Raw genomic sequence first — 13,978 nt, forward strand, 5'->3', positions numbered from 1 at the left:
GCTTTCCTGTCACCATAGTTAGGTGCATCCAAGGCTGGCTCCAGATGGAGAGAATAATATTCTGGAGTAGAATCCTGTGGCCATAAAAGGATGTTCCTGCAGCCCAGCAACTAACTGGAGTCTGAGGGAAAAGTAGTTAAAAATATAAAAACACAGTTAGGACTTTCTTGGGCTCCCTCTTGGGGGGATTGTACACTCGGACAAGAAAGCTCTGAATTAAAATGAGTGTACCATATTAAATCAAATTATACCCCATTTAACTGGATTATTTAACTTTCAACTCTGTAACATAATGTCATGCATTTAGATATTTAACATGTATATATTTCTTTAATTAGCTTTGACTTTTGTGACTGTGCATGAAATTCAGAAAACTACCAAAATAATACATTAAAGGTGATATCCTCATATTTTAAATAGCCCATGATCTTAATATAGATTGTATTTAAAATGTACTAAGTGTTAGTACTGTTCTAAGTGTTTGGCAGAGATGATATCTTGGAGTGAGCTGGGGTTCAAACTGAGGCAATCTGGCTTGAGAATTTAGGCTTACAACCAACAGCTTTGAGGGAAAATCCTACACATCAAATCATCCCAGCTTGGCAACTTACCACCTACATTATCTTGAGTATGTTAACTAAGCTCTGTGAGTCTCAAGAGTCCACATATAGAATGGAGGTGTTGTAGAACCTACCTCCGAAGGTTGTTATAGATATTAAATGAGATTCTTATGGATATTAAATGAGATTAAATGAGCCCTAGAAATCACTCAACGTCCCTTCTGCCGTATTTTATTCATTGAGGAGTTACGTAATCCCACCCTGACTCAAGGAGAAGACTCTATATATTGCCTCTTGAGGGGGAGTGGCAAGGTTCTGGATGAACATGTAGAACTGGAAATATTGCTATGACCACTTTTGGAAAATACAATCTGCCATATTCACGAAGATTGCCGAGACATTTTAGCTGCAAGCAACATACTCCCCTTGGTTTAGCTAGGGCTGCAGTATAAAGACAGTCACAGTAACCTTTTACTTCTGCCCTTGGTTCTCTACATCATTCAAGTGAAATCATTAACTCAAAATTTTAGGCTGTTTTTATTTCACTACTAAATCAAATAGAACAAATTAGAACTTTTCTTGTATTCAATATGTTGCCAATGTATGTAAGAAAAATACATCATTCTAAGTTTCTTTCTTTCCTTATTCGACAGACTACTTGAACCCTCTGTAACTACTCTCTTGGTGGTATCAATATCCCTGATCCCTTATCCTTCCACCCAATATGCTAAACCAATCTCCAAACCTAAATGCATTTTACCACTTCCATTTTATGGGTGGTGTTGTCCAGGAATTTTTCCTCACTGTTTTCTTGTCTCACTGTATATACTCATTTCTCCTATGTTTCAACTATAATTAAATGTGCTAATAATGCCTATATTTCTATTGCCATATCTACTTAAAGCTCTTGTCCCTTTGCCCCCAACTTACTATGTAATCTTCTCCAGAATGGAGGAGATACCTGAATCTTAACATGGTGTTCAAACTCAACTCATTGTTCTCCTTTCCAAACTACTCTTTTTATATCTCCCCTCACTCCATTAACCATTTCTTTTAACCCAGAACTCTTGGACTTTTTCCTCTCTACTTTATATTACTCATCATGACTAGTTGATTCTACTCCTTAATATCTTTAAATATAACATCCACTGTTCTGTTTCAGTTTAGGGCCTCATCATTTCTCGACTGGACTCGTTTACTCACTCCAATCCTTCCTGACACTTTCCACCTGACTAATCTTTCTAAAATATAAGGCTTATTATGTCACTCCTCTTTTAAAAAAAATTACAATCAATTCTCATAACCTACTGAATAAAGTCCAAAGTCTTTATCATTTTTAACAAGACTAATTTTCTAGACTCTACCTGACTTTCCAACCTCATCTCTCTATACTTGGTGTTCGAGGAATACACAATGATGTTCTCTCCTTCAAAATGTGCTGATCTGGGACTCTGGGTCTCTATTTAGGCAGATCTTTTTACACTTTTTCCTAATAACCCCAAAAGTCCTTTTGACATTTCAACGAGTACTTCTTCCAGGAGAACTTATTTAATGCTGCAACCTGAGTTATATGCCCCTGTCTGGCTCCCAAAGAAATCTGTGAATGTGTTTACCAATCAAAACATCTTACTACAATCATATTGTTGGTTTACTGGTTTACTTAAGAGTAGGAACTGGGTCTCATTATTCTTATTTTTCTAGTGCCAATTGCAGTTTCTGTCACCATGTAGCAGGTTGATGGAAATTTTTTTTAAATGAATGCGTGAATAAATAGACTCTTACCTCAAATATCCTACCTCTTTCCCACTTTAATTAAAGCAAATCACTGGTAAACTTTACAACAAACCTTTGTCTAGCTGTGCTTCTTTGTAAATTCTCTTAAAAATATATTTTTGTTAAGGTTTGCATCAGTATCTGTCACCATGATAGTATTGCATAATAAGTAACCACAAAAACTCAGTGGCATAAAACAATAAGTATTTATTGCTTATGCATCTGGATTGATCACATGGGTTGCTCTACTGACATTACCTGGGCTTTTACACATCTAGAGAGTGGCTGGCTGTTGGCTGATCTAGGATGGCCTCAAAGGTTATTATTGGAGCCTCAGTTCTCCTGGTAGTGTTTCTGGTCCTTCTCTTGGGCTAGTCTGGGAATGTCTTTTTTATGGCATTTGTAGAGGCGTAAGAGAACAAGCCTCAATATGTAAGCCCATTTCAAGTCTCTGCTGATGATCCCTCTGCTAACACTGTATTGGCCAATATGTGTCACATGAGTAGCTCTAGAGAAGGCAAATTATGCCCCCTCCCTTGCCATGAAAGAGCACTTCAAAATTACATGGCAAAGGATGTAAATATATGGAATGTTTAAGTATATGGACCAGTACTGCAATCTACCACAAAGCCATTCAATCAACGTATTCACCAGTAATGATTGTTGGCACTAATAATTGTATAAAGCAATGATATACAAGCTATTAGAGAAAAACGGATTAATCATCCTTTTCCTCTAGGACATCACAGTCCTATCTGAAATTTAAAGAAAGGAAAAAATCTATGGTCAAGAGTTACATGTATGGGATAAGAGATATTTTGTTATCAAAGAAATCTATCACTATCAGTAAGAATCATTAAAGGAGGCTTTGTGGAGGAGAATGAAGGACTGGATTTTGAAATATTGCTAAGATTTTGAGAGAAGATGAGGGAGGAATTTCATGTAGAACAATTTCCCTTCTTCCATGGTATCATTAGCTTATCACATAAATTGCTTAGTATTCTTTATCTGGAAATTTGCAGACATCATTCCTAAATTGGTCTCAATGTGGTGATTGGTGCATTACAAGTGAATAACAACAGTAAATAATTCATAATCAAATCTCCCTTGAAGACATAAGTAAACATATAAATAACTGTAATAAATTAGAAGGGAACATGATGACTTTGATTTGATTGACAAAACTACCTGATCCTTTGTCTCCAGGGAGACATCATCAGGCACGGTGAAGATTTTCCACTGCAAATTAGAATTCCGTGCACGACTTTGCTCTGAAACTCAATTAACTTTGAAATTTAAAAATGCTTTAGGGAACCAGGCTTGGGTTGATGACAAGGAGAGTTATTAGTTTTAACCACAAAATAGAATATTTACAAACTATGTGGAAAGACCAAGATAAACCAAAATAAAACCATGCGTTCAGGAAGTAACTAATGTATAAGAGAATATGATAAAAAATTCAAGTGTTCTGTTGGCAGTTTTTGTTTTTATTTTTGTTATTTTATGTCTAGATTGCTTAACATTTCTGTAGCTATCAGACTTTTTTTTTTTTTTTTTGGTGAGAGAGTTCAGCCCTGAGCTAACATCCGATGTCGATCCTCTTCTTTTTTTTGCCGAGGAAGATTGGCCTCGAGCTAACGTCTGTGCCCATCTTCCTCTACTTTATATGGGATGCCGCCACAGCGTGCGTGACAAGTGGTGGGTTGGTGTGCGACTGGGATCTGGGCCGGTGAACCCTGGGCCACCAAAGTGGAGCGTGAGCACTTAACCGCTTGCGCCGGGTAGGCCGGCCCCACTATCAGACTTTTAATACCTTTGTTAACATAAAATTTTCAGAGTCTTGCATAAACACTCTTTTGTAAACAGAAGGTTATTTATTTCTGCCAAAAAAGAGATGAAGAGAAATGAATTTTCATGCCAAACTATATATTTTGTAAAACAAGCCACATTGATCTAGTTAAAACTGAACATTTAATTTCCCTCTCCTCACTCCTCCATCCCCATCAAATTTTGTGCCATATCCTGTTCTCCTCTTCCCTTCCTCTCTTCTCCCTTAGGACCTGAGCCATTTTATAACTGAGGTTGAAATTACACAGAATCCAGTGTTTACCTTTTTGTCTGTTCCCTTGGCACCTGAAGATGGTGCCAACACTGCTACATTAGTTTAAATGGCACACTACTTTTAGAAATAGTGACTTTTATTCATTTATTCAGAGAAGTTATTAATGAAGCAACAATGAAGTTCATTCAATTTTTGACAAGTGTTTCTCCTGGGGGAAAGGTGATGGAAGAAACTCCAAGGGCTGGTTCATTTTTAGAACTTGTTTACAACACACTCCCTTTTATCTGTCTAAAAATGCGTTGCTTCGAGAGTCATTCCACGAGTGGTCCCCTCATTTATAAATAATGATCTGGAACATCACCTAGTGGGAGCATAAAGTCTATGGATTTAGAGGTGGTAGAAAGACATTGGATAAAAGTCTGTAGCCTCTGGATTGTGGTCCCAGTTCTGCCTCATTATAAACTTAACTTACATGTCCCTTAGATTCTATGGGTCTGTTTTTCCTTAAAAAAAAAAAAAAAAAAATAAGTGTAGGAAATAGCAGTCTGTTTTCTTCACAGGATTGTTGTGAGGAACAAATGAGACAGATAGTACATATAAAAATATTTTATTTTTAGGGGCCGGTCCAGTGGCGCAAGCGGTTAAGTGTGTGTGCTTCGCTGTGGTGGCCCGGGGTTCGCTGGTTTGGATCCCAGGCAAGCACCGACACACTGCTTGGCAGGCCATGCTGTGGTGGCATCCCATATAAAGTGGAGGAAGATGGGCACGGATGTTAGCCCAGGGCCAGTCTTCTTCATCAAAAAAAAGAGAAGGATTGGCAGATGTTAGCACAGGGCTGATCTCCTCACACACAAAAAAATGTTTTACTTTTATTTATTTTAACATGTTACAATGGAAAATTTCAACTATATCCACATGTAGAGAGAACTTCCTTGTACCAATCCCCAGCTTCAAAGGATATCAATTCATGAGCACTCCGTGGCTTCTATGTTCCCATCCATTTCTCTCTCCACAATTATTTCAAGCAAATCCACAATATTTTATTATTTGATCTGTAAGTATGTTAGCCTTTATCTTAGAAAAACTAGTCTCATAAAAAATCACAGTACTATTATTATAAGTAAAAATAATTAAAAAGTAATTACTTAATACCTCAAATAATCAGTCAAATTCTTTCTGTTTGATAAATTGTCACAACACTTTGTTTTTTTTTTTTTTTTGGTGAGGGAGATCAGCCCTGAGCTAACATCTGTGCTAATCCTCCTCCCTTTGCTGAGGCAGAGCGGCTCTGAGCCAACATCCATTGCCAATCCTCCTCCTTTTTTTTCTTCCCCAAAGCCCCAGTAGATAGTTGTATGTCATAGTTGCACATCCTTCTAGTTGCTGTATGTGAGATGTGGCCTCAGCATGGCCAGAGAAGCGGTGCGTCGGTGTGAGCCAGGGACGGAAACTGGGCTGCCAGTAGCGGAGCGCGCGCACCCAACCGCTAAGCCACGGGGCCGGCCCTGTCATAACACTTTGAATCACAATCCAAATGAGGTCCAATTAGTCCATATATTGCAATTAAATGTTATTTTAAACTGTAAGTCACTCCTCTATTTCTTCCGCCATACATTTTATTTGTTGGAGAAACTGAGTAATTTGTCTTGTAGAATTGTTTCCTCATGGGGTTAAAATGTTGTTCTTTTGTATTTCCTATAAATTATAGCTATATCTAGAGCTTTAGTAAGATTTAAATTTTACTCTTCTCAGGTTCCAAAATTATATTCCTGACATTATCTTGTAAACAACGTTTTTTTCTCTACAAACAATTGTTCCCTACAGTTTCAGAGTCTTTTAAACTAACACAAAACCATATGATACACTGAACAAGACCACACATCAAAATGCTCTGAAACATACTTTCCCATGTGTTTCATTTATGACCAAGAAAGGATTACTGGGTTGTGCTTATTGCCATGACACCTCTCCCCAAACCTTGCTAATGGAACAAGTGTTCAGAAGTATTGTGGGTAATTATGTTGTTTTCCTTCCATTCTTCTTCCTTCTTTCTTCTTCTTAATTATCTTTTTCTTTATTGTTTTTTTTTTATTGCGATAACATTGGTTTATAACACTATGAATTTCAGGTGTACATCATTATACTTCTATTTCTGCATAGATTACATCACATTCTCATGTTCTCCACCTAAATACTAATTGCAATCCATCACCACACACATGTGCCTAATCATCCTTTTCGCCCTCCTCCCTCCTCTCTTCCCCTCTGGTAACCACCAGTCAATCTCTGTCTCTATGTGTTTGTTTGTTGTTGTTTTTATCTACTACTTATGAGTGAGATCATACGGTATTTGACCTTCTCCCTCTGACTTGTTTCACTTAGCATAATACCCTCAATGTCCATCTGTGTTGTCACAAATGGCTGGATTTCATCGTTTCTTATGGCTGAGTAGTATTCCATTGCGTATATATACCACATCGTCTTCATCCATTCATCCCTTGATGAGCACTTAGGTTGCTTCCAAGTCTTGGCTATTGTGAATAATGCTGCAATGAACATAGGGGTGCAAGTATCTTTATGAATTGGTGTTTTCACGTTCTTTGGATAAAGACCCAGCAGTGGAATAGCTGGATCACGTGGTAATTCCATTCTTAATTTTTTGAGGAATCTCCATACTGTTTTCCATAGTGGCTGCACCAGTTTGCACTCCCACCAGCAGTGTATGAGAGTTCCCTTCTCTCCACATCCTCTCCAACACTTGGTGTTTCCTGTCTTGTTAATTATAGTCATTCTGACAGGGCTGAGGTGATATCTCATTGTAGTTTTGATTTCCATTTCCCTGATAGTTAATGATAGTGAACATCTTTTCATGTGTCTGTTGGCCATCTTTATATCTTCTTTGGAGAAATGTCTGTTCAAGTCTTTGACCCATTTTTTAATTGGGTTGTTAGTTTTTTTGATGTTGAGATGTATGAGTTCTGTATCAATATTGGAGATTAACCCCTTATCAGATGTATGGTTTGCAAATATCTTCTGCCAATTGTTAGGTTGTCTTTTCATTTTTTGATGGTTTCCTTTGCTGTGCAGAAGCTTTTTAGTTTGATGTAGTCCCATTTGTTTATTTTTTCTATTGTTTCTCTTGCCCTGTCAGACATGGTGCTTGAAAATATGTTGCTAAGATCAATGTCGAAGAGCGTACTACCTATATTTTCTTCTAGAAGTTTCAAGGTTTCAGGTCTGACCTTCAAGTCTTTAATCCATTTTGAGTTAATTTTTATGTATGGTGCAAGATACATGTAAGATAAATGTAATGAACTACTTTCATTTTTTGGAAAGCGGCTATCCAGTTTTCCCAACACCATTTGTTGAAGAGACTTTCCTTTCTCCATTGTATGTTCTTGGCTCCTTTGTCAAAAATTAGCTATCCCTAGATGTGTGGGTTTATTTCTGGGCTTTCGATTCTATTCCATTGATCTTTGTGTCTGTTATTGTGCCAGTTCCATGCTGTTTTGGTTACTATAGCTTTGTAGTATATTTTGAAATCAGGAAATGTGGTACCTCCAACTTTGTTCTTTTTTCTCAGGATTCATTTGGCTAGTTGGGGTCTTTTGTTGTTCCATATAAATTTTAGGATTCTTGGTTCTATTTCTGTGAAAAATGTTGTTGGAACTTTGATAGGGATTGCATTGAATCTATAGTTTGCTTAACCATGTTGATTCTTCTGATCCAAGAGCATGGAATATCTTTCCATTTCTTTGTGTCTTCTTCAATTTCTTTCAGCCAAGTTTTATAGTTTTCTGTGTATAGCTCTTTCACCTCTTTGGTTAAGTTTATTCCTAAGTATTTTATTCTTTTTGTTGCAATTGTAAATGGGATTGTATTCTTAATTTCCCTTTCTGCTACTTTATCGTTAGTGTATAGCAATGCAACTGATTTTTGTATGTTGATTTTGTATCCTGCAAATTTACCGTATTCATTTATTACTTCTACAAGTGTTTGGATGGATTTTTTAGGGTTTTCTATATATAAAATCATGTCATCTGCAAATAGTGACAGTTTCACTTCTTCCTTTCCAATTTGGATCCCTTTTATTTCTTTCTCTTGCCTGATTGTTCTGGCTAGGACTTGCAGTACTATGTTAAATAGGAGTGGTGACAGTGGGCATCCTTGTCTGGTTCCCGTTCTCAGAGGGATAGCTTTCAGTTTTTCACCATTGAGGATGATATTAGCTGTGGGTTTGTCGTATATGGCCTTTATTATGTTGAGGTACTTTCCTTCTGTACCAATTTTTTTCAGAGTTTTTATCATAAATGGATGCTGTATCTTGCCAAATGTTTTCTCTGCATCTATTAAGATGATCATGTGATTTTTATTCTTCTTTTTATTAATGTGGTGGATCACATTGATTGATTTGTGAATGTTGAACCATCCCTGCATCCCTGGAATAAATCCCACTTGATCATGGTGTATAATCATTTTAATGTATTGTCATATGAGATTTGCTAGTATTTTATTGAGGATTTTTGCATTGATGTTCATCAGTGATATTGGCCTGTAATTTTCTTTTTTTGTGTTGTCCTTGTCTGATTTTTGGTATCAGGGTAATGTTGGCTTCATAGAATAAGTTAGGGAGCTTCCCCTCCTCTTCAGTTTTTTGGAAGAGTTTGAGAAGGATAGGTATTAAGTCTTCTTTGAATGTTTGGTAGAATTCACTAAGGAAACCATCTGGTCCTGGACTTTTATTTTCGAGGAGGTTTTCGATTACTGTTTCGATCTCCTTACTGGTGATTGGTCTATTCAAATTCTCTACTTCTTCTTGATTCAGTTTTGGAAGGTTGTATGATTTTAAGAATTTATCCATTTCTTCCAGATTGTCGAATTGGTTGGCATATAGTTTTCATAGTATTAGCGTTTTCATAGTATTCTCTTATAATCTGTTGTATTTTTGAGGTGTCTGTTGTAATTTCTCTTCTTTCATTTCTGATTTTACTTAAATGAGCCTTTTCTCTTTTTCTCTTAGTGAGTCTAGCTAAAGCTTTGTCAATTTTGTTTACCTTTTCAAAGAACCATCTCTTGGTTTTATTAATTTTTTCAATTATTTTTTAGTCTCTATTCTGTTTATTTTTGTTCTGATTTTTATTATTTCCCTTCTTCTACTGATTTGGGGCTTTGTTTGTTCTTCTTTTTCCAGTTCCTTTAGGTGCATTGTTAGATTGTTTATTTGATATTTTTCTTGTTTGTTGAGATAGGACTGTATTGCTATAAACTTCCCTCTTAGAACTGCTTTTGCTGTATCCCATAAATTCTGGCATGTCGTATTTTCATTTGTCTCCAGGTATTTTTTGATTTCTCCTTTGATTTCTTCATTGACCCAATTGTTGTTCAGTAGCATTTTGCTTAATCTGCACGTATTTGTGGCTTTTCTGATTTTCTTCCTATAGTTGATTTCTAGTTTCATATTGTTGTGGTCATAAAAGATGCTTGGAGTTATTTCAATCTTTGTAAATTTATGGAGACTTGTTTTGTGGCCTAATATGTGATCAATCCTGGAGAATGTTCCATGTGCATTTGAAAAGAATGTGTATTCTTCAGTTTTGGGATGGAATGTTCTGTATATATCCACTAAGTCCATCTGTTCTAGTGTGTCATTTATGGCCAATGTTTCCTCATTGATCTTCTGTTTGGATGATCTATCCGTTGGTGTAAGTGAAGTGTTAAAGTCCCCTACGATTATTGTGTCACTGTCTATTTCTCCTTTTATGTCAGTTAATAATTGCTTTATATATTTAGGTGCTCCTACATTGGGTGCATAGATATTTATAAGTGTTATATCCTCTTGTTGGATTGTTCTCTTGATCATTATGTAGTGCCCTTCTTTGTCTCTTGTTACACTTTTTGTTTTATTTTTTTTATTTTATTTTTTTTGTGAGGAAGATCAGCCCTGAGCTAATATCCGTGCTAATCCTCCTCTTTTTGCTGAGGAAGACTGGCTCTGAGCTAACATCTGTTGCCAATCCTCCTCCTTTTTTTTTTTCCCCCCCGAAGCCCCAGTTGATAGTTGTATGTTATAGTTGCACACCCTTCTAGTTGCTGTATGTGGGATGCAGCCTCAGCATGGCCGGAGAAGCGGTGCATCGGTGCCTGCCTGGATCCGAACCCGGGCCGCCAGTAGCGGAGCGTGCGCACTTAACCGCTAAGCCAAGGGGCCGGCCCCCCCTGTTTTTGTTTTAAAGTCTATTTTGCCTGATGTGAGTATTGCTACCTCAGCTTTCTTTTCATTGCGGTTTGCGTGGAGTAACTTTTTCCACCCCTTCACTTTCAGTTTGTGAGTGTCTTTAGGTCTGAAGTGTGTCTCTTGTATGCAGCATATATATAGGTCTTGTTTTTTAAATCCAATCAGCCACCCTATGCCTTTTCATTGGAGCATTTAGTCCATTTCGTTTAAAGTAGCTATTGTTAAGTATATACTTACTGCCATTTTTAACTGTTTTTTTCTCAGTGTTTTAGTAGTTCTTCTCTGTTCCTTTCTTCTTCTCTTGATCTCTTCCCTTGTGATTTGATGGCTTTCTTTAGTATTATGTTTGGGTTCCTTTCTCTTAGTTTTTTGTGTATTTATTATAGGTTTCTGGTTTGTGATTACCATGGGGTTCATAGACAGTAACCTATGTATATAGCAATCTATATTAAGTTGATTGTCTATTTAGTTTCACCTCTATCTGAAAGCTCTGCTCTTTAACTCCCTTCCTACCATGTTTTATGTTTTTGATGTCATATGTAACCTCTTTTTTGTGCATTTGTATCCATTACCCTCTTATCTTGGAAAGAGACAATTTTTCCTATTTGTGATCTTCTCTTTCTCCCTTAAATAAATCCCTTTAGCATTTCTTGTAGCACTTGTTTCTTGGTGACAAACTCCTTTAATTTTTGCTTGTCTGAGAAACTTTTTATCTCTCCTTCCATTTTGAATGATAACCTTGCCAGGTAGAGTATTCTTGGCTGTAGGATTTTTCCTTTTAGCACTTTAAATATATCGTGCCACTCTCTTCTAGCCTGTAAGGTTTCTGCTGAGAAGTCAGCTGATAGCCTTATGGGGTTTCCTTTGTATGTAACTTGTCTTTCTCTTGCAGCTTTTAGGATTCTCTATCTTTAATTCTGGACATTTTAATTATGATATGTCTTGGTGTGGGCCTCCTTGGGTTTATCTTCTTTGGTGCTCTCTGTGCTTCCTGTACCTGGTTGTCTGTTTCCTTCTTTAGGTTAGGGAAGTTTTCAGGTATTATTTATTCAAATAGATTCTCTGGCCCTTTGTCTCGCTCTTCTCCTTCTGGGACACCTATAAGACGGATGTTAGTGAGCTTGGTGTTGTCCCAGAGGTCCCCTAGACTGTCCTCACTCTTTTTAATTTTTTTTCTTTTATCTTTTCAGCTTGAGTGATTTCTTCTAGTCTTTCCTCCAGCTTGCTGATCTGTTCTTCTGTATCCCCTACTCTGCTTTTGAGTCCCTCTAGTGAATTTTTCATTTCCAGTATTGTATTCTTCATTTCTGATTGGTTCTTTTTTATATCTTCCATTTCTTTGTTGATGTTTTCACTGAGTTCATCCATTCTTCTCCCAAGTTCAGTGAGTATCCTTAACACTCTTTGTTTGAACTCTCTGTCAGGTAGGTTGCTCATTTCTGTTTCCTTTAGTTCCTTTTCTGGGGTTTTGTCCTGTTCCCTTACTTGAAACATATTCCTTTGCCTCCTCATTTTGCCTCTTTCCCTGTGCTTGTGTCTATGTATTGGGTAGGTCAGCTTCGTCTCCTGATCTTGGAGAGGTGACCTTATATGAGTGATGCCTTATGAGACCCTACAATGTGCTTCTCTCTCGTCACCAGTTCCAAAGGTTCCAGGAGTGAACCCTGTGTGGGCTACGTGTGTCCTTCTATTGTGGTGGTGTTTCTCTTCCCATAGGTGCCCAGGGAGGCTGAGCTGTACCCCTGACCAGCTGTTGTAATGCTCAGATGCTTTTAGTTGTTGTGGGCCCTTCAGTCTCTTTATCAGGTGTGGGGAGCCCCAGCACAGTTGGCTGCAGGTCTAATAACACCTTCCTGTTGCAGTATTTCTATTAAGTGAGTATGCCCCCAGTGTGGCTGGTTGTTAGGCTTAGGGGCTTACAATTGCTATTAAGCCTCTGGCCTTTAAGACTTCTGTCAGCTCTCTGAGGATTGCAGCTGGGTGGGGCTGGCATCAGGCACAACAGCACCCAATTATTTCAGGCTTTGGAAGGTGGGGCTGATCCCCTATGTGGCTTTTTGAGAAGTACAAGTCTTCTGCACCTGACAAGCCCCACTGCCCACAGGTACACACACACAGTCAACACAGTCCTGCCCGGTGCACATACCCCAACCTCCTGAAGTAGACTCAGTCTCTCCAAGTCAGGAGCTCCACACACTCCACCAATGCCCCACACTCTCCACCTGCTCCTGGCACATGCCCTGCCCACAGAGGTGGGCCCACACCCCCAGGCTGCAGAGAATCCAGGCAGTTCACTTAGCAGATCCACAAGTTGCCCAAGGGCTTATTGTTGGGTGGGCCAATCCCTAGGGTGAGCTGCCTGCCCTGGCTGAGCTGGATTAAATTGGTTCTCTAGTGGGTGGGGCAGACCCTGGGCTAGCAGTCCAGGGAAAGAACTCCAATGGCATCTGCCAGTGTCTGTGTCAGCACGCCCATTCCAGGTCACAACAATGGCCACTGCCGCCAATGTCCCAGTCCCTGGAGAGGTGTCACTTCTCACTGAAATGCGCTCAGAACCTATCTGGTGAGTCTCTTTTCACCAAAGGACTGTGCACCTTTCTTTCTGGTGATTTTATGTTGCTTTCTGAAAGGAGTGAATTTGTGCGTGGGCCCTTCAAGAGCCGGCTTTAATTTCTTTGTGAACCAGCTTTTCTGGGGGTATTCCCCAATGTTGTTAGTAGCAAGCAAAGTTAGATATTATGCCACTTGTTTCAGTTGTACTGGGTCAAAAAAATGCCTAGAGCAGGAGCGCTCCCCAGCTCAGGGCCCTCACTCCTCCAGGGTGGGCTGCGTACCTTTGGGTTGCTCCTGGCTGGTTGTGAAGCACTGCTGCTTGTGAAGGTGGTGTTTTTTCTCTCCAGAAGGGAATTTCTTCCTCTGCCACCTCAATTAGGATTATTGTTTGTTGCAAGGGTTCCTCTGATCCAGTTTTCAGTTCTCTCTCAGGGCTAATTTTTCCAAGAGTAGTTGTAAATTGGCTGTGTCCATGGGAGGAGGTGAGTTCAGCGTCTGCCTACACTCCATGTTGACTTCTTTCCTTAATTATATTTAAAAAAAAAAAATCTTAGTTATCTTTTACCATCTGATTTGATCCATTTAGTACCGCATCACCAATATGTAAATTATAAAGCACGATGATAAAACAGTGAATCCACCAATCAATGTACCATCTAGAATGTTATGAATATGGCCTTTGTACTCTCAGCCTATCCTATTTCCCTGCCTCCTTCCTCACAGATGAGTACTATTCCCTTGCTATATAAAAATTAGTTTTATTCCATATATATCCATCCAGTAACATTATTTAGT

The sequence above is a fragment of the Ceratotherium simum genome, chromosome 3 (assembly GCF_057802395.1).
Source record: "Ceratotherium simum simum isolate JZ-2026a chromosome 3, ASM5780239v1, whole genome shotgun sequence".
Taxonomy (NCBI): Eukaryota; Metazoa; Chordata; class Mammalia; order Perissodactyla; family Rhinocerotidae; genus Ceratotherium; species Ceratotherium simum.